The sequence below is a fragment of the Pinus tabuliformis genome, chromosome 3_2, assembly GCF_031772625.1.
Source record: "Pinus tabuliformis cultivar Carrire ecotype Pingquan chromosome 3_2, CPIR1, whole genome shotgun sequence".
Taxonomy (NCBI): Eukaryota; Viridiplantae; Streptophyta; class Pinopsida; order Pinales; family Pinaceae; genus Pinus; species Pinus tabuliformis.
In genome coordinates this window covers 760603331-760627365 of record NC_142302.1, presented here as the reverse complement: position 1 = coordinate 760627365, position 24035 = coordinate 760603331, and positions in this window count along the sequence as shown.

Sequence of the window (24035 nt, the reverse complement as noted above, 5' to 3'; positions counted from 1 at the left end):
ATTTTAAATCAGTCATGAAGGATGAATTTGAAATGACTGACATGGGTTTGTTGAGATACTTCTTAGGCATAGAAGTAGATCAAAATGAAAAAGGAATTTTTATATCTCAAGCAAGATATGTAAATCAAGTTTTGGGCAGATTTAAGATGGAAGAATGCAAGGCAGCAATCACTCCCACAGTGATGGGATTAAAGCTCAGCAGAGAGGACAGCAGCAAGGATTTTGATCCTAGCTTGTATAAAAGCATTGTGGACAGCCTTATGTATTTAACAGCAACTAGGCCTGATTTAATGTATGCTGTTAGTTTAATTTCCAGGTTCATGGAGAGGCCGAAGGAGGCACATTGGCAGGCAGCAAAGAGAATTTTGAGGTATGTCAAAGGTACCAAAATGTTTGGAATTCTATATCATGCCTCAGAGCATTCAGATTTAGTTGGATACACTGACAGTGATTGGGCTGGAAGTGTAGATGATCGGAAGAGCACTTCCGGTTATGTTTTTCATATGGGTTCAGGAGCCATTTCATGGGCTTCTAAGAAGCAGTCCATTGTAGCATTGTCTACAGCAGAGGCTGAATATGTGGCAGCTACAGCAGCAGCATGTCAAGCAGTTTGGATGAGAAGAATGTTGAGAAGCTTAGGCCAAGAGAAGGCAAAAGCGACAATGATTTTTTGTGACAATAGCTCAGCTATTGCATTGTCAAAGAATTCAGTGTTTCATAAGAGAACGAAACACATTGATACAAGGTTTCACTACATCAGAGAATTGGTGAACAATGGAGAAATTGTCCTAGAACATTGCAGGACTCAAGAACAGGTAGCAGACATCTTGACAAAGCCATTGGATCAGAAAAGCTTTGAATTTTTGAGAAAGTGTCTGGGTATGACCGAATGCCCAGCTGTTGAAATTAAAGGGGAGTGTTAAATTTGTAATTTCAACGCAACTGTTCACCAAGCCAGAAACCGTTCGCCGGAGAGTTCTCGGGTCGATTTCCGGCAAAGGGATTTTCCGTCTGTTCGAACCCGAGAAAATATGGAGCTGACACGTGGTTCACCCCTGACGTAAGCCAACGTAAGTTTCTCGGGTGCTAATGTTCAGCAGAAAATGGGTTTCCGATATCTTTCTCCCCCGTCGGATTTACTCCATCGCTCTCCACCGTTGATCCACCAAAGCTGCATACGAGGTGCATTAAAAGGCTTGCGTGGATTAAATTTTTGAGTTTGACCGCCGTAGAAGAAGGTTATGGAATTTAATATTGATACGTAGATTTAGGTGGCCCTTTTAAATATGGGTATGAGCACGTTTCAATATATGTTTTTTTTTATATAGCACGTAAGTTTTTTTATGTAAAAGGTATGGAGCATTTAAAGATAGGTATGGTCGTTTTTTTTTATAAAACGTAATACAAAAAAAAGGGAGCTCGTATATATGTTTTGTGTGTTGACTTTTATTATATGGTTGTTGCACACGGGAGAAAAATTGTAATTGGTGTTCACAGCAGCGAGAGAGAACCAGTGGATGTATGCACAGCAGTGTGTAAAAAGACAAGAACAGGTTTGCAATGTTTTGTGTGGCATTTTTGTAAAACATAGGTGTAAGAAAAACCATGTGTGGTTTTGCACAGCAGTGCATAAAGAAAATGGTGGAGCGCATTTTTGAATGCATATGTAAATTTTTATTACAGCAGTAAGTTGTTTTTCACAGCAGTGAATGTAAAAAGGATTTTACAGTGGTAAATCCCTCTCAGTAAAAGAGGATGAAGTTTGTATCAGTTTTTTTTAATAGAAATGTTTTTTTTATGGTGGTTAAATACTCTGTTCCTCAGTAATTTTTAAGTCTTCCTGTGCACAAAAAGATCCTGGAGTAAAGTAAAACAGAGCACTGCCTCTGTGTGTTTGAATCTTGGTTTTTGGTATTTTTCCCATCAAAAATACCCAACATCAAAGTCCATGGTTCGAGATGATGGACCGGACCGCCTTGAAAAAACCTGAGTAGCTGGAAAAGGCGAGCTGTAGGATCCAGCAGGTTTTCCAGACGATATAAGTTGTAGGTGTAATATTAAAACTTACCTTGTCAAGTTTGAAAAACATAGTTGTCGAAGCGCATATACTGTAATTTATTTTTTTAATTTAGTTTTTGTTATGTGTTTTTCGATTTCTACGTGGCCAGACTTGATTATGTTCAATCAATTTATTTCGACTTGGCCGAGTTCCATTACTTTGATATTTTGGATGTTACACACCGCAGATTCTAGGTTTTCTTAGAAAACTGAGATTAGAACTCACAGCTTTGATGACAACAGTCTAGGTTCACACATTATTGTAATGAGATCCGAAAGTAGTTAATTAAAACCATAAATAATTTGATAATTAAAACAAGAAATCCCTGGCTGATATTCCAATGCTATTGGTTGAAAGTCCATATTCAAAACTAAAATTCGTCGACAGCTATTTCTGTGAAGAAATACCTTGGCAATTGTTAACACGCGGTTCTTAATCGCAATCTCATGCCCAAAAATGCCTTGGCAATTGTTAACAGGCGGTTCTTAATTGTGTTTGAAAATTAATCCAACGACCGTGTTTAACTGACACAATCATACTTGTGGTACACTTGTAAATTATTGTAAATTAACCAAGTAGATTTTTGCAGTGGTAAATCTTATAGTTAAACATTTATTCGGCAAATGTTATTTGTATTAGGCAACATGTCCAGGGTCAGAAAAATATATTTTGTACAAGGGCCATATTGTATCTTAATACTTTGACTGTTACATTTTCTGCATGTGGTGAAGAGTAAATCTCAGTAAGAACTGTTATTTTACTTAGTGAAGTAGAAGCAGCCTTCATATGAATGTATTTCATGTATTACAATTATAATCTAAATTTTTATTGTGTTGTTTCCATTTTTACTATGTTTTAATATGTTTGTAAATTTTTTTGAGTTTTTAGCTCCTTTATAGTTGTGGAAGTCATCTGTAATTTCATATCTTGTTGTGTTGAGGAAGAATCATTTGCCTAAGTCTTTCAAGTGGTATCATTGACGGTGAAATTTTATAAGTGTAAGATCTAGTGTTTTTAATGGGAGTTAAAGGTTGCTTTGAAGGCAGATTTGTATTTACTGGGAGGGAGAAAGTTTTGTTTGGTCAACAATGGAAGCATCAAGCACAAGCTTGACTAATCCCCAGATACCTCAATTAAGATTAAGATTATTGGGCTATTATTGGGATATTGGGCTATTATTAGGGATTGAATTTGCCATTGATTTTGTTTTTTGTGAATGTTTAATAGTTTATAATTGTTCATTATATTCATTAGGGCAAATTCAATCCCTAATTTCCTTGATCATTAGGATAAGTTGTTTGAATTATTATATCACATGCAATTTTGATCCTTTTATGTTTTATGTTTATAGGTCCTATCAAGCATTGAAGGGTTGTATCAAGTCACAATAATGGATCTTCATTAGACATTTTGTGAAACTGATAAGAGGTCTATCTATTAGCTATACTGCTTATAATTTGAACAAGTTCAACATAGGGAAAGAGTCAGTTCACTTGTCATGATTTTTTCTAGTTTCCATTTAGGATTTAGAGAGATCACTCTTGTCTGCAAGAGGGATTAGTCTATGTAAGACAAGGGAACTGATGAGTTCTCCTTCAAGGTCTACCACTCCTTCCTATTCTTCCTCTTCAGAGTCTGTAAGACCCTATTTCTTGGAGTCTGTTTTGAGGGCCATAAGAAGATACTTATTTGACTCATTTTCTGATTAGTCTTTAGAGTCTCATTCCGGAGCCAAACTATCTTCTTTGGAATAGAATACCTTCTTCTTGGAGGGTTTATTCTTCTGAAATGTCTGTGACTTATTTCTAAATTTAAGATATTATTCTCCTTCACCCTTTTCTCTAGAGGGGCATTTGAAATAGAAATGTCCAACTCTTCCACAATCGAAACACTTAAAAGAGAAACTTCCCTTTATATTTACTAGAGCCACACTTCAGTTTTCTGGCTAGTTGAGCCAAGTCCTGATTAGATTCACTACTAAAGCATTCTTGATGAACTTTGTGCTCATTACCCTTATTGGATACTCTAAATGCCACTTCCTTTGGTCGATATTTCTCCATTCCTACTCTCATCTCATAGGATGTGAGAGTACCATGTCGTTGATCCATTTTCAGATCCTTCAAGTTGATCATTTCCTCTATGGATAAGATTTTGGGACTAAATCTCATGGGTAGAGATCTCATTACCTTTTGAACAATAAATTATTCCATGACTTCCTCACCAAGTCCTCTAATTATATTAAATACTTCATCAACTTTGAGCAAGTATTCAACAATGTTTTCATTCTCAGTCATCTTCAAGATTTCAAACCTCATTTTAAATGTCTAAAGTTTTTCTTACTTCACTTTGTCATCTCTTTCATGACACTGGTTAAGCTTCTCCCACATTTTGTAGGCGGAATTATAGTACATGACTTTCATAAGTTCATACTAACTAAGACCAGCCAAAATGGCATGCTTGGATTTACCATTGCTCAGATATAGTTTCTTTCCATCTACATCTATGGAAGGTATATATGGGACATTGTAATTCACTAGTATATAGGTCCAAACATCTACCCCCAGGGACATGACATATGCCTCCATTCTTAGTTTCCAAAAGGCGTAATTGGATCCATCAAGGACCGGTACCTTACTTGAGTAAACTTCTTGGCTCTCTTGCCTATTCATAATTCCTTAAGCATCTACCTTCCAGTGGTGAAACTGTTACTAAAGGAACTTTGCTCTTATACGAATTGTTGGAATACAGAATTGCTGGGGGGTGGGGTGAATCAGTAATTTAAGAAATTGTTACCTTTCTTTTCTTATTGTACTTTCTTATATGAGAGAATTCTTTCGTGAACCAGTAAATTACTAAACTTTAGATACACAGACTCAAAAAACAATCTAATGTAAAGCATGCATTTGACACAGTGTTTTTCATGTGGAAACCCAGAGGGAAAAAACCACCAAATTGTTGTTTGTTTTATGATGTAATTTATGCACCAACTAAATTACATTTGTTTGTTTGTGAGCACCCACTCACTAGAGGCACCAACCCCCTTAGTTTCGGCAAGAACCAAATTTCCAAGAGACACCAACCCCTTAAGTATTCAACCACCAACCTGTCACTACCACTATTCTACCTTTTCATACAATTTTCAAACTGAAAATAGAGGTATATAATATTACATGTAAAATATGATCTAATGGATATTTGTAGATGCAATTTCTACACTCTGCTTTCTGAACACTTATGACAATCCTCCTTTTGTTTCTTTCTCTATGTTTTTCTATCTCTACTTAGGGCTCTCCGCTGTTTTCAACACAACACTACTCTTGCAGCACTCTGCACCTATGTCTTAGGCCACAACTATTCTCTTTCTTCCCCTCACATATGCTCACTCTCCCACCTTGCTCAATGGAGGTTCACTATTTTGTTCGTATGTTGCACTTGGCTTGATGTACTCATTGTCATCATCAAATCTGCCGAAATGTGTACTACTGGCATGGATCCCTATCCTTTTGCTGAAGCACACTTCCCCTATTTTGTCGCTGCATTTAGGATCAGAGGAATGGGTGATGATCAGTTCTCTATCTCATTGTAGGCACTCCATGATTTTGTTGAAACACACTTCCCTTGTGTTATTGTTGCCTTCAGGATCAAAGGAATGGGTGATGATCACTTCTCTGTCTCGTTGCAGGCACTCCATGCTGTGTATTAAATCTCATCTCTCCTTACATATTTCACAAAGGCTCATGATGATCATTTATGGCTCGTAGATACTTAGATGGGCATTCTCACGGCACCTATGTTCTTCATTTATTTTACAATGCATGCACGAGAATTCTTTGTTCATCACTCACATTGAAGTGAATTCAAAGCCACAATTGTCAATTCATACATATTTAATACACCTTTGTACTATTGTTATATTAGTGAATTTTCACTATAGAACATTATCACAGCCTTTTCCATATCGGTGATTTTATGCATAAAATCCATACAAAAATGATGAACTTCGATAGCCCTCATCCCCTTATGTATAAGACTCTCTTTGTGTTTTCCTCCATATAACCAAGGGCTATGACCCAGGGCTCATCCTTAAGGTGATAAGGTCTTTAGACCTTCAATGAGGGATATATTTCCTTTGTTGGCCCTCACACATTTTTTTCATAAAAGTGGCGCTTTATACCCCAGGAGGCCATTTATTGAAGAATTCTTTATGATGCAACTATGCCAGCCACCAAGGATCATTGATCTTTGATTATCGAAGTGATGTCATCACATGTCACATGTCATCTTTCGACCAGTGACACATGTCACTCGGATATGGTCTATTAGGCCATCCAAGGGCCCAAAATAGCCTCCCAAGTGTCCCTCCATATCGTGATGTCATGTTGATGTCAATAGCTACCTGGCATTATCAGAACCAATTAAACATTGCCATGTGTCTTCATCCGAGCTTCTTTGATTCTACGATCTGTCCTTATCGAAGCCAACCAGACACCTCCACGTGTCCTCCTAGAGGAGAGAGAAAGGGCCTCGCCCTTCTTGGTATCGCAATGATTTTCTTTGTAAAAACATTTTTAGCTCTCTTGGCAATTTAAAACTGGAGGCCTCAATCCTGGCATCACTTTTAAAACATCGAACACTGATTGTCAATGCACCACTGGGTGCTGACTACCGGGACCTCTGATATGCGATATCACAAATCACATATCGCAACTTGCTGTTGCATTGCACCCTTGATTCTCAATCCTATGATCTTCGATTTGTCAAGACCTCTGATATGTGATATCACAAATTTATAATCAATGGTTCACTTCCACTGTGCACTGAGCCTTGAATCCATCAATCACCGATTGTCGGGACCTCTGATCTCCAATATTCCTCACTACATAAGGCTTGAATCACCCTAAACTCCAGTAGGCCATATCTTCTTAACCGGATGACCATTTATGGACTTCCTCATAGCGTTGGAGAGATCTTCCAAATAACTTTCCAATGAAAGGAGTCTAATTAGCCATTGAGCCCATCTGTTGCCTCAAAAGATGGCTCCAAATTCTCTACATAGCAGATCATCACAACCACCAAGGCATGAAGCCCCATCATTAGGCTGAGACTTGTTTGACATTAATGCCAACACTTGACAACCATCCATCTTCATACCCTAAAATGTCCAACAAGACTTGCAAATATTTCAAGTGGGATAACCGGATGAAAGGTACCAACAACTTAAGCACATGTTACAATAGCTAGGTAAAGGTGATCAAGATGTGTATTATCATCTCACGACTGATGGTTTGGTCAAATTTATGGACATGATCTATGTGTTAGACAACAACGAGCCCGTGAAGCTTATATTGAGGGAATTGCATGTTAAGTCATATTCAGGTCACCCAGGATATCAAAAGATATTGACAATGGTTAAGAAGTTATAACATTGGAAAAAATTAAGGAAAAAGGTGGTTGAGTAAGTTTTGAAATGTTTGGATTGTTAGTAAGTAAAAGCAAAATGTAAGCATCCAGGTGGTCTATTACAGTTGATTTTGATTCCATAGTGGAAATGGAAGGTCATTGCAGAGTCTCCAAAATGTCTTCAAAATATCATCCACTTTCACCTTTATCGCCACCATTTCACTCACATGTCGCAACTCCATAGCCATATAATCTTTCATTAGCCTCCATTTTCATGATTACATGGGGTTACATTTGTGTTTTCCAAAAGCTAATGATTTCTAGTATTTTAAGTGAATTTATGGTTAAAATTTAGAGTAATGACATATACTTGCTAATACTTAAAAGTGGCTTGAGTTTCATGACATGTGTAGGTCATTTGGAAGCTTCCAAGGCACCCTTATGTGGCCTCCAATGCTCAAATTTGAATTCCCTTCAAGACATGGAAGACGATTTGGATAAAGTTTAGAGAGGATATGTGTTTCATCATTACTTATTTGAGTTGTAACTCTATGGGACTTTCTAGGGATCTAGGGAGAGAATAATGGACCTCCATTAATGAGGTAGCTTCTTATGTTCTTGTATAAATAAGAAAGCCTCATCATTTCAAAGTCATGTGTAAAGTTGCAGATACTCAGGTGGAAAGTTAAGATTATCATGTTTTGAATGGAATTTAGATTTAGCACCATGCTCATGAGTGATGTTCACCTTGATTGGTAATTCTTGCACTGGGATCCTCTCAACTTGCCATATCTCATGCTTTTGAATTGGAAACCTACAACGTGTGAGATTTATTGTTTTTCATATATTAATATTTATTGCTTTCATAGATTAAGATTTATTTCTTTCATACATTTTCCTGTGTGAGAGGTTAAGAGTGATTGTTTCTATTTGCTTTCATATCTAGAGGTTAAGATCTATTATTTTTATTTGATTTCATATCTAGAGGTTGAGTGATTGTTTTTATTTGCTTTCATATCTTTTCTTGTGTGAGAGGTTAATAATGATTGCTTTTGCTTTCATTTCATGTCATGTGGTTTTGATTATTCATTTCATAGGATCTTTATTTGATAATGCACACATGATCCCTTAGAGTAGATTTCATTTCGTGAAATTTCAATTCCTGTAAGTGTGCTAGATTAAGATTTCAATTCCTACAAGTGTGAAAGATTAAAATTTCAATTCAACGCACTGTACTATAAATATTTTTTGAATTAGAATAGGTGAATTTGGTTTGTTGTTATTTGGTTTCGTAGTTAGATTAATATAAATTGAAAGTTAATTTCTAGCATATATAGTGCACGCACGCTTCACAAGTTTTACGAAGCCCCCCCGTTGACAATTAAATGATAGGTAGTTAATTTTCCTCAACAACCATTTCCATGGACTTCATTACGGATTTTCCAAGGACATCAAAGTAGCATAATTCTATTATGGTTATAGGTCATAGGTTGACCAAGGTAGCTAATTTCATCACAATTAAGTCTATGAACTCATCTAGTGACATAGCCAAAATTTTCATCAAGGAGATAGTGAGGTTACATGGAATTCCTAAGAATATTGTGTGAGAAAAAGATGCCAAGTTCACTTCTAGGTTTTGGAAATAGTTTTTTGAAGGTTTGGGGATAAAGTTAGCCTTTAGTAGAACTTATCATTTGTAGGCAGATGGATAGACAGAGATAGTCAACAGGATTCTTGAGGACATGTTGAGAATCTATGTCATGCATAAATAGAGGAAGTAGGAAGAGTATCTTCCACTAATTAATTTTTCTTATAATAATGAGTATCATGAATCCTTGAAAATGAGTATGTTTGAGGCACTTTATCGAAGGAGTTTCAATACTCCCATTAGTTGGAGTGATCCAGTGAACAAGGTATTGATTGGACTAGATATGTTGGAAAAAATGGAATAGGAAATGTAGGTTATCAAGAAGAATCTGAACGTAGCACAAGACAAGAAAAAGAGTTATGAAAATTAGTACATGGTATTTAAAGAAGCTTCAGTTTGGGGAGCATGTGTACTTATGCATCAAGCCTAAGAGGAGCTCCTTGAGGATTGGATAATGTGCCAAGATGGCACCTTTGTATTGTGGGCCTTTCGAGATCCTTGAGAGGATTGGAATAGTGGCCTATGCACTTGCACTACCAACAACAATGAAAGTCCATGATGTTTTCCATGTTTCATTGCTTAAGAAGTATGCCCATGATGTTGATCACGTGATTGACTGGTATGTATTGTAGGTGGAATGTAGAATCTCAAAAATGTATTCAAAATATCATCCACTTTCACCTTTATCACCACCAGTTCACTCACATGTCGCAACTCCATGACCATGTAACCTTTCATTAGCCTCCATTTTCATAATTATATGGGTTCCATTTGTATTTTCCAGGAGTTATTGATTTCTAGTATTATAAGTGAATTAAATGGTTAAAACTTAGAAAAATGACATATACTTGCTAATACTTAAAAGAGGCCTGAGTTTCATGACATGTGTAGGTCATTTGGAAGCTTCCAAGGCACCCTTATGTGGCCTCCAATACTCAAATTCGAATTATCTTCAAGATATGGAAGAATATTTGGATAAAGATCAAATAGGATATGTGTCTCATCATTACTTATTTAAGTTGTAAATATGTGATATTTTCTAGGGGTCTATGGAGAGAATAATGGACCTCCATTAATGAGGTAGCTTCTTATGTTTTTATATAAATAGGAGAGCCTTATCCTTTCAAAGGCATGTGTAAAGTTGGGGGAATGCTCATGTTTTGAATATAGAATTTGGATTTGGCACCATTCTCATGAGTGATGTTGATCTTGATTTGGTTATGGTTGCATTTGGAGCGTCTCAACTTGCCATTTCTCATGCTTTTGGATTGGCCACCTACAATGTGTGAGATTTATTGTTTTTCATAGATTAAGATTTATTACTTTCATAGATTAAGATTTATTTATTTCATATCTTTTCTTGTGTGAGAGGTTAAGAATGAATGTTTTTGCTTTCATTTCTGAAAGAGTGGTGTGCTTTTCAATTCCTGCAAGATTTAAAGATTAAGATTTAAATTCCATGCGTTGTACTATAATTTCTTTTGAGTTATTGTTGAATTAGAATAGGTGAATTTGGTTTGTCATTATTTGGTTTCGTAGTTAGATTGATCAAAATTGAAAGTTAATTTCTAGCATATACAATGCATGCACGTTTCGCAAGTTTTACAAAACCCCCGGGTTGACAATTAAATGATAGGTAATTTATTTGCTTCAACATTTTGGCACCGTTGTCAAGGAAGTGAGCATAGCAACTAGCTTTTAGTCTAGAGTTGATTTTTAATCTTTTTTCTAGATGCATGATTAAAGCATGTAGATGCATAAATCATTTAGTTGCATATCATTTTTATAAAAAAATATAAAAAAATTCGATATTACCCATTTATGGACAAAGGATCTAGAATGCAGATCAAAATGGTATCGAAACACGATTGCGCCACAACACTCATCCCTTCTTCAAGAGATCTTTGTGGCAAATGTAAAGGATAAAATGATTTTTCATGTCCTCATGCACAATCAGGTACATTTTTCAAATTTGGATATGAACGTTCTAGAAAGTCTAATCCGTAAATAGATCCATTGGAAACATTCGTATTCTTAGAAAATAAAAATAAAAATCTTTCAAGTAGGATAAAATAGGAAAAATAAAATCAAGCTTGATTGCATTTTTTTAAAAGTTCTTGATTGCATTTTTTTTAAGTTTTTAGACTTTAAAATCTTTTAGAATTTTATTTATTTTCTTGCATTTTTTTCATTAACATCACAAATATTTTCAATAAAAAAATTCAAGGGTAGCTCAAGTGGCAATGGCCGTGGAAATGAAGTCTCACCGAACCGAAGATCTTGGGTTCGATTCTTGTGCTACCCTCCCTGGAAATGGGGTGAATAATGGACATGTAAAAACTCGAAAATGAGAGGGTCCTACCTAATTACAAAAAAAAATCATGTTTTGCTTTTAAATAATTAAAAAATAATAATAAAAAAAATTCATGTTTTTGAATAAGGGAAATGTTTTTTTTTAATTATCAATTCTTTTTTTAAAGAGAATTGACAAATTGACAACTGGCTCTCATGCGACCTGTAAAGAAAAAAGTTGCATTAGCTTAAAAATAAAAATCCAAAATTCATCATTAAAAAAAATGATCTTGCTTTAAATTGCTCCATATCTATTCCATTTTTGAAGAGCTGCAGAAACGACTCATTTCTGTAGCCGAATCTAATTTAATTCTAGAGCATCCATCACGATCCAATAATCTTGGATCTTTCCCAATGTGAACTCCTCGCCTTAAGGATCTCTTCTTCCCATGGCTTTAGAAAAAAAAGAACTGGATCTCGTAAGCAATAAACGAGAGACATGCCTGCAAAAAATATCGACACTACCATAATCAAGAATTGAAAAATTGATAAGGCAAATATCAGATTGCGTAAATGACTGAAGGGTTTCTTCTTCGTTTTGAATAAAAATGGGATCTGATGGACATGCTGTAGATGAATCTAATTAAACATTAAAATGATGTAGGAATGCTCCATTCACAACCTGTTTAGTGTTGGCAATAAATTTTTGAATACTGAGTTTAATAGTCTTACAACTGAGATTGTGTGCATTCAAAAAAAATGATGCGGTTCTGTTGGATTTCCATCATGGTAATGCTGTTGATAAAATTCGATTCTCTTGAATTAAAAATATTCCCACTCATCCCCATCATTCTGCACAAAATCCAAGAGATCATGTAAGTTGTTAATTTTCAATTCATTGTATTGCATCACTAAAAAAGAAAAAGAACGCATACTGTTTCATAAGCCACTCTCGTAGAAAGAATCAAGAATAATAGTGCAGTTGTAGATCAAATCGTGCCCAGAAGAAATCCAAAGCAGCATGAGATTGGCAATTTTCTCGCATAAGAAGCAACATCCATTATTTAATTCCAGTATGAAAGATCCAGCAAGTAGTTTTTTTATCTGAGTAGAGGAAATGCGTAACAACTTAAAAACATCAGTTTTAAAACCCGATTTCTAGCCAAATCAAAACTAATTTCAAAAAATAAAATGTGCGTCTTTCTCAGAACTAGGTCAATTATAAAACCCAGGAACGATTTTAGAAAATTTGTAACCAATTGGGAGATATTCGGGGTTCTATGGAGCCTTATTTGGAAAATTCCATGAGAAAAATGGTTTTTAATGAATGCATAGAGAAATTTACGACCATTTAGTTTTGTCCTACAAAAAATTCGTCAAAGTATCCGGTCTCCCTGATATACAGGAGGTAGATCTGCCACTGGGAGAGTTGAAGCTCCACGTCTTTATGCACCATTCAAAATCTGTATACATCTACATCTAAAAGAGACATTTGTTTGACGCGACCATCCAAGAAGACTTTTTGAAGACAAATAAGTTCAGAAGGATATGAAACTGATACCATACAAGATTGTGAACAAAGATGGGAAACCTTATATTCAATTTCAGGTACGAGATGGAGACACAAAGGTATTTATCCCTGAGGAAATTAGTGCTATGGTTTTGACTAAGATGAAGGAGACTGTAAGCATTCCTTGGCAAGACTATAAATGATGTTGTGGTGACTGTACCTGCTTATTTTAATGATGCACAATGCTAAGCAACGAAGGACACTGATGTTATTGCTGGCTTGAATGTAACTCGTATTATCAATGAACCCACAACTGCAGCAATAGTGTATGGCTTAGACAAGAAGGGTGGAGAGAAAAATATTGTTGTTTTTTATCTTGGCAGTGACACGTTTGATGTGAGCATTCTGACTATTGACAACAGAGTTTTTTGAGGTTTTGGCTACAAACAGTGATACCCATCTTGGAGGCGAGGACTTTGACCAAAGGATAATGGATTTTGCCATTTTTTTTTTTCATATAGGCAGTCTGTTTGACAAAGCTTTTTGTTTATTTAAGGTTTAAGTTCAGTTAGATATGGTCATTAGGTAGAGACACAGTTTTTTCTTTATTCTATAGGATTATGTACTTAGGATCTAAGGATCTAAGGATCATTTCATAGCCTTTTTCAACGAAGATTTTATTGGTTGAGATTTTTGTTAGATGATATTTTTGTGAGTTCAATTTTCAAGCTCTCTTCTATTCTCTCATTTTCTCATATTCTTGCACAAAGCATTATTGGGGCATGCTTGGAGCACTCTAGTATTCACTTAGATTTGGAGAAAGAAAGCAAACAAAAGCATTAAAGCAAAATGGAATAGGTGGATCAACAACTACAACTGGATTACTTTGCAACTGATAGGTTGCATGTGCAATTTCCTTACTGATTTATGGATGTTGATTTATTTCTAGTTATGTGTTATCATTGACATGGAGATTTTGTTGGATTGACAATGTTATTAGCCTTTCCTTTCCATTTCCTGGATAACCATGGCGTTGTGGGTTTTTCCACTTGATTGTTTTATGATTGTGTCTCATAATTCCTTATGGCTATGGGTTGGAACAAATGCTCTGGAATCCCTGGAACAAATTGGGTTGAGTTACTAGTCCTTGAGCCTAGGTTAGGACAAACACTCTGGAGCCCTTAGTGGGTTGAGTTACTAGTCCCTAGAGCCGGGTTGGACAAATGCTCTGGAGCCCTCGAAAGTTGTGGGTTGAGTTATTAGTTCCTAGAGCCCTAGACAACTTAGGTAGAGACCAATCTGGTTGGTGTTAGTAATGTCCAACTATGGAGGTGGAATCATTGTGGTTGAGGGTTGAGGTGGTTTGGCCTCTGGAAGCCCTGGTTTGTTTTTTTTTTGGTTTATTCCATGAGATCCCACATTCATGATTGAAATATGCTGCGGGGGTGATTAGATGAAAGAGAGATTTAGTTCAACCCAATCTATTGTCTGGTGGTGGGTAGAAGTCCCTGACTTGGTTGGTATTTTCATATGTTAATATGGGAAATTTCCTTATTTTGATCTATGAGAATTTGTAGTGATTATGTTGGTGATATTATGGTTCAATTTCCATGGTTTCTATGTTGGTTATATGATGGTTAGGTGATGTATATCGCTTATGGCTCTTGACATGTTTTGATGAATGTATGAATGGTTGGTGAATGCATGGACTAAAAAATGTTATTGAAACTATTATGAGAGGGAATTAGACCTTCTTGGTGATTCTCAGATAAGTTTCAAACTAAGCATCCAAGGTGACAACATGCACATCAGATTGGAAGGCAAGAGGACAACATCAAGGAGTGTTTCAGATGTTCCCTTAGTTGATGAGTTGATGGTGTCCTAGGAGAGGACAAGTTGCTGGTGCCTAGATTTGTGTAATATCTTCTCTATTGTAGAGAAATGGGTAGATCAGTGGAGTCTATGGGAAACAATGTGTAAGGGTATCCTAAGTGTGGGGATTCCCTAACTAGGTGCAGATGCTATAGTGTGGACTTGGTCTCTCATGGACCGTTGAAGGGAAGTGTGAGAGAAGAACAAGTGTGAACATGATTGAGAACTTATGGTCTGTTGAAGGACAACGTGATAGAGTCTAAGATGGAGCCCATGGAGCCCAATGAGAAACGTTAACAAACAAGGGTGGTTGCGAGAGAGGTAGTTATTGAGCTCAAGAGTTTGATTAACCAGGAGTAGTTTGTGGAACTCCAAACCTGTATGTGGAGAAGGACATCTATAGCAGAAGATGGGTAGTCCTCCTAGCCCGTGTTCATTGTGGTAGATGGAAATCTTGCATTGATAGGTGGCAGCCCTTCATGCTCTATGTTGGTTTTCATTGGAGAAGTGCAGGAAGACCATAGTGGGCTGAAGTCCATGATTAGTTGAGGAGTAGTAGTGGGCAGTTGAGAGTTTTTCACAAGTTGAGTTGTGAACAAATTGACATAAGTATTGATGTGTTTTTCCCTTGATGGATTAAGGCACAACTAGCGAGAAAATTGATAGGTGAGGTTCAATGACCTAGATGGACTTGGATCATTGATAGAGACAACTTTGTAGATTGGGGGCCCAAGGACTGGGTAGGTATAGGGTACAACTGAGAGGAGCTGAGAGAGTTGACTACATCATCTAGATGGACAAAGTATCTTTTTGAGGGTAGATTGGTTGTCGATGGACTAACACCGAGCCCTAGTTTGTATCTTGGACTAGTGGATGTATGAGGGCCCTTATCCTTGGTATGGGAGCCCTAGGCTGTTGTATTATATGTTGTTTAATATAACGAAATTAGGCTGAAAATGGAAAAAAATTGTCTACATTTTGTGCATGAATGATTTAGTGTTATTTATGTTTTGCTATGCAAAGTAGTATCATTGACATTGTTGGCTTGGAAGCGTCAGATATTTTAAGATTTTGTCCTAGACCCAAGGTCATGGAAATTCAATATTATGTTGTTTCATTTGATCCTAAAATACATTGATCGATGTTGATATGGATAAATGAAAACTAATATGAAAATGTTAAGGAAAATTATATTGCAATTTGAGATGGATCATTTAAAGGTATGTTGACCTCGGAAGGAGAAAGTCATAAAATTTGAGATAAAGAATCCCAACCCTTCACTTTAGGCCATTGTGATTTTGTAACTCTGATATTATTGATTTGTTTGAGATATAGTTTGGTTCACTCGAGATACATATTGTTGAAGCATATGCAGAGGTTCAAAGGATAACAGTTGAAATAATTTGTTGGAACTACAACTATGTGGTTTGATCATGGAACACATGGATTACATGATAACATTATTGATGGATTAGAAGAGCGTAAGGGTAGAATTGATATTTCGAAAGATAATATCACTTATTGAATAATATGAGCTAGAAATTTGTTATAAAGAATATAAGCCATGTGCTAGGAGCTATGAGGAAGTGTGGCTCCTTAAGGATGAAAGATAAACCATTTGATGACAAAGTTGCATGAATATTGTTAATATCTAGAAAGGTTGAAGTTTGATATGATGTGATTATGCTTGGAGAATAAGAACTATGTCATGAAAATAATGTGAGAAAGAATTTGGCTTTGCAAAGTGTTTGACTGTGAAGCCTAGGTATGATGTAATGTGAGAGATGATCCTATAGCTATAACTATCTATCCATGGACGAAAATGTAGTTGATGTATTGATGAGGTTAGAGACAAGCTAAGGCTTATGATTATGTCTCCCGATTTGAGATGGAGAGAGGATCTCGTCCCTATTTGAGAGGGAGTGATGAGGGTCACCGTATTCTCCATGTGTCATGGACTAGACCAGGACTAATAGTCGTAAGTCTATTGAAGGCACTTGGGGGGAGGAATGGAGGATTAGATAAGCATTTAAGACCAATACTCCTTGGAGATTTGGAATCCAATATGGGAAGTAGTCCCCTGGACTGACACTCTTTGAGGATTGGACAAGGTATCAAAGATAAGAGTGGTTGAAGTCTATTGATATTATTTGAGGATTCATAATCAAAGATATGAATGGTCCTATAAGAACATACCTCGTGAACATTTGGATGGGGTATGTGCCTTGAGAGGTTGTTGTGGTGGTGTCCAAATGTATGCCTCCTAGCATTGAGTTGTACTCTAATGGATAGTTAGAACTTGTTAGAAGGCATAGGTATATTGCAATTTGACAATGTTGATTGTGATGTTGATGCTTGAAGATGGCTTATCAATACGACTCTTCTTATAAGAATATTTGAATTTGAAAGTATCTTTGTATGAATTATGGATTATGAATATCTCCCTAAGAGGCAAAGGTGCAAAATGTACCCAGGTTTGACATCTTTGTAATTATATCATTATATATTTTATGTGGAAAAAAAGAAAAATAATTTTATTATTATTTGATTAATTAAGCGTGTAAATCATGTTTCTATTATTTGTTGAATAAAATAATCATCAAAGAAGAAGTAATTTTTATGTTTTGAAAATGTAATTTTATTAAATTCACCTCGAGAAGTCGTGTTTGCCCACCTCCGAAATATGACCACCTATCAAACGTAATAAAGACCTTACTACAGAGTCAGCATATCTTTACACTGAAGATTCCACATTCGGTTATAAATAGTCCAAACACAAAACATATCCTCATATTTTTGCCTCTCGACTACAGACGTTTTGATTAGTAAGAGAATTTAAGGCACTTGGCATCTGCTTGTAACTCTACATATAAAAAAGAAACCTCCGTTTCCGTTATTATCATCATGACGAGGAAGCAGAAAGCTGAATGCGACTTGCCAGATGAATTGCGCTGCACCGGGTCGACAAAGAACAAGCAATGGCGGTGTTCTAAGCACCGTGCGAACAATAGTACATACTGCGAAAAGCATCACCACCAACATGAAAGAAAGAACCAAAAAGAAGCGTATGTAAATCTGCACTTTCCTCCACATTATTTCCAAATACGAGTTCTTACATTAATATTACCGTCAATTTTTCTGCAGGCCGCAAGATGAATTGCGCTGCACCAAGTCCAGCGGCAACGGTTGGCGGTGTTATAACCTCCGTGCCAATGACAGTACACACTGCGAACATCATCGCGACGCCTCAAATGCAAATCACCAGAAACAAAGGAACCGTTACCAAGAAAGAAAGAAACAAATAGAAGGGTATATAAATCAGCACTTTCCGTATTTCCAGATTTGACTTCTTATATTAATGTTACCGCTATTTTTCTGCAGGGCGCAAGATGATGCGATCGGTGCCACAGAACAAGACGAATTGCGCTGCACTCGTGCCGACAACAGGGGTTGGCGGTGTTCTAAGCTCCGTGTCAACGATTGTAGATACTGCGAACATCATCGCGACAGCTTACAAGCAAATAACCCAAGGAAAAGAAAGAACAGAGAAGAATGTTGGGGATTTTTAATGGGAAAATCCCAAAAACAAACAAATAAACTCCACAGAGGCAATGCTCTGTTTCTACCTTTCCAGGATCTTTGCACAGGGAAGCTATTTAATTTTTTTTTTTACTGAGAAACAGAGTATTTCACCACCATAAAAATATTTCTATTCATTTAAGACAAAAATCACTGATACATATTCATCCTCTTTTACTGAGAGGGATTTACCAAAAACAACATTCAACCAAAACTCTGTTTTCACCTGAAAATTTACTGAGCTGGGTTTACTGCTGTAAAATCCCTTTTACATTCACTGCTGTGAAAAACACTTTACTGCTGTAATAAAAATTTACATATGCATACAAAAATTATATGTTGCTCACCCGACACATGAGATTCATGCTCGTTTCATAATATAATGCACTGCTGTGCAAAAACACCATAGTTTTTCGCTGCTCTTCCGTTTTACGATGCCCCACAAAAACATTACAACACACGAGCTCTTTTCATTTGGCTCATTTCATTTTTTTTTAACCCGTGCCTGTGTTTTTTTTACATACCGTTACTAAAAATGGTCAACGCATAAAAAGCATTAAACATTACATACATGGTACACATGTGTCATACAAAAATTACGTAATATGTATATGCGCCCATACCTCCGATTAAAAAAAACATTAACACTTTACCTACCCATATGACAATTTATTAAGAAAAGTTATGGTCAATGAAACTTGATTTTACTCCACGCTATGTAATTAATGTTGACCGTATGCAGGTTTGGAGCAGCTTCGGACAATCAACGGACGAGAGTGCTGGAGACAATCGAACGGTGGACAGAGATATCGGGAGGCATTTTGCTGCAGAACTTTAGCCTCCGAAAAATTACGTTGGCTGATGTCATGCGAGTGACACGCGGCGCCACCACAGTTTATCGGAGTCGCTCACCGGAAGATTCCATCGTCAGAAAGTTGGTGCGAAATATCTCAGGCAGGTTTCGTGAACGGTTTCTGGCGATGGTACGGCTGCGCAATTGAAGTTACATATTCAACACTCCCCTTTAATTTCAACTGTTGGGCATTCAGTCATACCGAGACACTTCCTCAAAAATTCAAAGCTTTTCTGATCTAGTGGCTTTGTCAAGATGTCTGCTACCTGTTCTTGAGTCCTGCAATGTTCTAGGATAATTTCTCCATTGTTCACCATTTCTCTGATGTAGTGAAACCTTGTATCAATGTGTTTCGTTCTCTTATGAAACACTGAATTCTTTGACAATGCAATAGCTGAGCTATTGTCACAAAAGATCACTGTCGCTTTTGCCTGCTCTTGGCCTAAGCTTCTCAACATTCTTCTCATCCACACTGCTTGACATGCTGCTGCTGTAGCTGCCACATATTCAGCCTCTGCTGTAGACAATGCTACAATGGACTGCTTCTTAGAAGCCCATGAAATGGCTCCTGAACCCATATGAAAAACATAACCGGAAGTGCTTTTCCGATCATCTACACTTCCAGCCCAATCACTATCAGTGTATCCAACCAAATCTGAATGTTCTGAGACATTATATAAAATTCCAAACATTTTGGTACCTTTCACATACCTCAAAATTCTTTTTGCTGCCTGCCAATGTGCCTCCTTTGGCCTCTCCATGAATCTGGAAATTAAACTAACAGCATACATAATGTCAGGCCTAGTAGCTGTTAAATACATAAGGCTGCCTACAATACTCTTGTACAAACTAGGATCAAAATCCTTGCTGCTGTCCTCTCTGCTGAGCTTTAATCCCATTACTGTGGGAGTGATCGCTGCCTTGCATTCTTGCATGTTAAATCTGCTCAATACTTGATTTATATATCTTGCTTGTGAGATAAAAATTCCTTTTTCATTTTGATCTACTTCTATGCCTAAGAAGTATCTCAAGAAACCCATGTCAGTCATTTCAAATTCCTCTTTCATGACTGATTTGAAATTCTCAATAAGCTGATCATCATTACCTATGAAAATAACATCATCAACATATAAGACAACAATCAAAATTTTACCATCTTTTTCTTTGATGTAGACTGTGGATTCTCCTTCACACTTGTCGAATTCATTATCCAATAGATATGAATCTATCCTGCTGTACCACGCTCTTGGCGCTTGCTTCAGCCCATAAAGAGCCTTCTTCAATTTGCACACTTTGTGCTCTTCACCTTTCTTCTCATAGCCGAGAGGCTGTTCAATGTACACCTCTTCTTTTAACACTCCATTTAGGAATGCTGACTTCACGTCCATTTGGTAGACTTTCCATTTGTTTTGTGCTGCTATGGACATCACTGCTCTCACGGTTTCCATTCTTGCAACCGGGGCGAAAGTCTCCTCATAATCTCTTCCATACTGCTGCTTGTACCCTTTGACAACCAGCCTTGCCTTGTGTCTTTCTATCTTGCCTTCAGCATTGCTCTTGGTTTTGTAAACCCATTTTACTCCAATGACTTCTTTACCTTTTGGTAGCTCAACCAAATCCCATGTTTTGTTTCTCTCTATGGCATTCATCTCCTCATCCATAGCTTCTATCCATTTCTTATCTTTGATTGCATCCTCGAAATGAATAGGATCATCAACATGACAATACAAGGCAAATAAGGAATTCATTCCTTCATCATAAATGTCACTTAGATTTCTAAACTTCTTACCTCTTTCACTTGGTGTGCAAGTGCTTGAAGATGCACTTGAGTTTCCTCCTTGTGGTGTGCTTGGAGAAGCACTTTTATTTATCCTCATTGGTGTCCCTTGTTGTCCTTGTGTTGGCGCTGCTGTTTGGGGATGTATTTCAGCCACCTCCTCTTCATCTTCATCATGAGACAAACAATTTTTAACATTCACTGTTTTCTCTATGCTTCCATCCCAAGCTTCCTCTTCAATGAATTGAACATCTCTGCTGACAAAAGACTTCTTGGTGGATGGGATATACAACCTGTAGGCTTTGGATTCCTCACTGTATCCAATGAAAAGACATTTCTCCCCATTGCCGTCCAACTTCCTCCTTAGCTGATCTGGTATGTGTGCATAAGCCACATATCCAAAAACTCTCATGTGGGTGACTCCTTGCTTTCTCCCACTCCATGCTTCTTCTGGCACCTTGTTCATCACTGCTTTTGTAGGACACCTGTTCAGAATGTAAACTGCACAATTTACAGCTTCAGCCCAATAATCATTTGGCAAATGCTTTGCCTTCAGCATGCTCCTCGCCATATCCATGATGGTCGTGTTCTTCCTTTCAGCAACTCCATTTTGCTGCGGAGTGTACCTTGCTGTAAACTGTTTATGAATTCCATTTTCTCTACAAAATCTTAGGAATTCCTTGGAGATATACTCACCTCCTCTATCAGTTCTCAAAACTTTTATATGCAGCCCGCTTTGGTTTTCCACAAATGCCTTGAAGTTTTGGAATTTCTCAAACACTTCACTTTTGTTTTTAAGGAAATATATCCAAGTCTTTCTTGTAAAGTCATCAATGAATGTTAGGAAATATTGGCTGCCTGCTAATGATGGAGCTTGCATTGGTCCACATAAATCTGAGTGGATGATCTCTAAGGGTGCCTTTGCCCTTATGCTCTTCCCTGATGGAAAACTTTCTCTATGTTGTTTACCCAATATGCAACCTTCAAAAAGGCTGTCCGGTTTCTCTATCAATGGTAATCCTTTTACCATTCCTTTCCTACTCAACAAGTTTAGACCTCCAAAATTGAGATGTCCAAATCTCAAGTGCCACAACCAATTTTCATCCTTTGGCACGTTTTGGAAAGCCTCTTGGGTAACTGCTGCAATTACATTTTTGTTTTTCAAATCTGCCCTGATCCTGAGAGGGAACATCCTGTTCCTTGTCATTTTTACTTCAACAATGCATCGTTTGCTGGGTGCTATATCCATGATGGTGCACACATCATTTTTAAAGAAAACATTGTACCCCTTATGGACAAGCTATCCAATACTCAAGAGGTTACATCTTATTCCAGGGACATAGTAGACATCTGCTATGGTTTTCCTTTCTCCTTGCTTTGTAAATATTTTTACCTCTCCTTTTCCCATAACAGAGACTTTACTATCAGTACCAAGTGTAACTTCTGATTTCACATTCTGATCTAGAGCAGAAAAGAAGGCTATGTTTCCTGTCATATGGTTGTTGCAACCTGAATCTAAAAACCATATGTCTTCACTGTTTGTTTCAGCCATGTTACAGGCTAACAACACATTATTTTGACTGCTGTTTTCTCTTGTAACATTTGCATTTTGTCTACTGTTCATATCATGCTGTTTGTTTCTACAATCACTTGCATAATGTCCATACTTTTTGCAATAATAGCATTGAACATTAGATTTATCATACCTTTGTCCTTGAGCATGATACTGTTTTCTTTGTTGGCTGTTGACTTGGCCTTGGTTCTGATTTGTATTGCTGCCTCTTCCTTGTGCATTTGATGGGCTGTTCCTTCCACCTCTGTTCTGGCTTCTGCCTCTTCCTCTTCGGTTTCCTCTTCCTTGACCTCTTCCTCTTCCAAAGGACATCTGGGTCTTGAAGGATTGCTCAAGAGATGAGTTTTCATTCCTACTCAACCTCTGCTCATGTGTTATCAGTGATGCATGTAGCTCATCAACTGAATAGTTTGAGAGATCCTTTGTCTCTTCAATGGTGGTGACTATAGCATCAAACCTTGAAGGTAAGACCCTCAATATTTTCTCCACAATCCTTCTATCTTCAATGGTTTCTCCATGAGTTCTCATTTGTGTGATTACACCAATCACATGAGTGAAGAATGAGTCAATGTTATCTGACTCCTTCATGTTCAAGTTCTCAAAATCCTTTCTCAGCAATTGTAGTTTTGCTGTCTTCACTCTCTCCATGCCTTGATAGGCTGTCTTGAGGGTTTTCCATGCTTCATTTGCTATCTTAGCTGCTGCTAACCTTGGAAACACACTCTGGTCTACTGCTAGATACAACAACATACGGGCTTTTGAATCCTTCTTCCTATTGCTCTTCATCTGATCTCTCTCTACCTGAGTTAATGCATTGAACTCATTTTCATCTGCTGGTTCTTCAAACCCAGATTCAACTATTTCCCATAAATCTTGAGAGGCAAACAGGGCTGTCATGGTTATTGCCCAATAGTCATAGTTTTTCCCATTAAACTGTGGGAGCTGGGTGTTAAACATACCCATACCAGTGCTTGTGCTGGCCATTCCTTGCATTCTGATCTATGCCTCTAAATCCTTGACTGTGTGTTTAAAACAACCGACTGTTTTTTCAGCAACACAAAAAAAACTTTGTGAAATACCTGAGTATTTTCCTGATTGAGCCTTCACTCTGCTTGAGAAGTTTTACAGCTGCAACAAACTCCTCCCTTCAGCTTCTTGAACACCTTCAAAGAGCCTAAGCCTGCTCTGATACCACTGTTGGGGATTTTTAATGGGAAAATCCCAAAAACAAACAAATAAACTCCACATAGGCAATGCTCTGTTTCTACCTTTCCAGGATCTTTGCACAGGGAAGCTATTTAATTTTTTTTTTACTGAGAAACAGAGTATTTCACCACCATAAAAACATTTCTATTCATTTAAGACAAAAATCACTGATACATCTTCATCCTTTTTACTGAGAGGGATTTACCAAAAACAACATTCAACCAAAACTCTGTTTTCACCTGAAAATTTACTGAGCTGGGTTTACT